Genomic DNA, 1,019 nt, shown 5'->3' on the forward strand with positions numbered 1-1,019 from the left:
TCAGAGTGTAACAGCCGTCACCATCCTGATCAAAGCAGCTTCGAGCACCCACAGTCACACCTCGGACAGACTGGACCTGTTGACACTCTTTCACAGAAGGAAGGGTCAGGAGAGTAGAGACTCCGAACGCCCCAACAGGGTATGCTCTTGGGTGGCACCACTGTAACTAGGAAACCAGCAAGCATAGGGACCCTGCATGGCTTGGTCTATACTCACCCGCCTTTCCCAGCGGAGCCCTCAGCAACTTAGGGCCCCACCCACACTGAGCGGCACACAAATCCCTCTCCAGACAGCCATGGGGTCACTCAGACCTACGGTTCCCTGTCAACCCTCAGGAACGCCCTCTTTGTGACCAAGCATCCTGAAATGTAGCCTGAGAGTAGGGGTTTGTGGGTCGACCCGGTTCAGACTGGCTTGGGGCACGTATGTAGCAAGACGGACTGAGTCAAAATCAACTTTTAGAGAAAAACCCAGAGACTGCGGCTCTCTGGCAGTGGGCCAGGACTGCACCTTCCCTTGCTGCCTTACTGCTTGTGGGTGGGGGTGTCAGTTCTTTACAGGATGGACCAAGAACCTGGAAACATCTGGTCCAGACAGAGAGCACTGGCAGATTGAGGGAAACAGAGACTCTGCCTGTGCAGTGATGGGCATCCATCATTCATGACGGGTGAGACTTTTTTGGTGATACAGCTGTTTGGGGAGGTCACACAGCAACCACTCACCCTGGTTCTAGAAGAAAACCCAGTAAGCTCATCGGTGCCGATCTAGACATGGGCACCACCCTTACTGGATCTGTGTGGAGAGCACAGAGGTCTCTGTACTCTGTATTCCCAGGGGGCCCGGAATGTTAGGCACACAGGGCTGTTCCTTCAAGGGAAGGAATGAAGAGTCTGCTTTCCTCGAAGAAGGCTGGAGTAGACATCATGCTCTCTTCCTTCCTTCCTTCCTTCCTTCCTTCCTTCCTTCCTTCCTTCCTTCCTTCCTTCCTTTTTTCCTTCCTCCTTCCTTCCTTCCTTTTT

Source organism: Psammomys obesus, unplaced genomic scaffold, assembly GCF_907164565.1.
Source record: "Psammomys obesus unplaced genomic scaffold, mPsaObe1.curated_primary_1811, whole genome shotgun sequence".
Lineage (NCBI taxonomy): Eukaryota > Metazoa > Chordata > Mammalia > Rodentia > Muridae > Psammomys > Psammomys obesus.